The sequence below is a fragment of the Sturnira hondurensis genome, unplaced genomic scaffold (assembly GCF_014824575.4).
Source record: "Sturnira hondurensis isolate 20B ecotype Veracruz unplaced genomic scaffold, ASM1482457v3 Scaffold0008948, whole genome shotgun sequence".
Taxonomy (NCBI): domain Eukaryota; kingdom Metazoa; phylum Chordata; class Mammalia; order Chiroptera; family Phyllostomidae; genus Sturnira; species Sturnira hondurensis.
The window spans coordinates 370,099-371,287 of NW_028081579.1; the positions used below are offsets into that span (position 1 = coordinate 370,099).

Genomic DNA, 1,189 nt, shown 5'->3' on the forward strand with positions numbered 1-1,189 from the left:
TCACTACAAAATTTTTAATTTCTATCTATTGAAAGTAATCTAGGTATTGAACAATAAACATCAATCTGAAGAAAATATGTGTACATACAGTGACAGGATTAACTGTTGTATTGTTAACTTAACAGACCATTTAAAATAGTATGGTAGCAAATAGGCAATTGTTACAAGTAAGTAAATCAAACATGTATAATTTGGCATCAATTAGAAGAGATTTTTCTTTAATGAAAATATTCGGCTAGTTAACATATGGAAAAAGTAAATGTATGAGTTTATGAAAAAGTGCCCATTTTCACTAATATTCAATGACATTTAAAAATAAATAGATTTCCTTTTTCTAACCGATTAATAAAAAATAGTCTGCTTTTATAGAATTTCTTAGAAATATATGCTGTCTTATTGATGAATGTATAAATGATGCAAAGACTAGAGAAAAATTTTACAGTATGTCCCTCTCCCAATGTTCAATCCTGAACGTCACAATCATGACATCTTCAGGTTTCTGTCAAAACGCAACACATATTGAAAATGTTAAAGTTTGATTAAATACAAACATTCTAGGAGTTCAATTAGCAATAATCAGCAATAATCGCGCCTCAGATAAACCTCATTGGCTACGACACTGCCACTGCGCAAAGCTAAGGAGTTCAACACTAAAAAAATCCCTAGGTAAATTTTAGTACACTTACATAATAGATAAATATAACATCATTCTAGTTATATTTATAAAAACTATGGCATCTTAATTGATATGACTTCAACACTAAAAGTAAATATAAACTGAGAAAGAGACATCCCTGACTAGTTTGGCTCAGTTGGTTGGGTGTCATTCCCCAATCGAAGGGTCATTGGTTTAGTTTCTGGTCAGGGCATATGCCTGGATTGTGGGTTCAGTCACTGGTTGGGGCATTTACAAAAAGCAACCAATTGATGTTTTTCTCTCACATCAATGTTTCTCTTCCTCTCTTCCTCCCTTTTCCTCTCTCTGAAATCAACGGGCATGGTCTGGGGTGAGGATTAAAAAACAAAAACCAAAAATGTTCCCCAAAATGGATGTTACTATTTAGAAAGAGAGAGAAACACACACACACATAAGATTTTTAAAAATTAGGAGAGATGCAAAATAGTAATAAAAGTAATATCTGAATAACTGTAATTATAATTATTGCCTTAATATCTTCATTATTCAAAT

At 31.4% G+C, this 1,189-nt stretch overlaps 1 non-coding gene across 1 annotated transcript; it reads right to left on the reverse strand.

The window, feature by feature from the left end:
- Window positions 1-495: 495 nt before the first annotated feature.
- On the reverse strand, window positions 496-637 carry LOC118993948 (U4 spliceosomal RNA). Its single transcript, XR_005067970.1, has one exon. It is a non-coding gene; the product is annotated as a U4 spliceosomal RNA (small nuclear RNA).
- Between the last annotated feature and the right edge of the window lie 552 nt (window positions 638-1,189).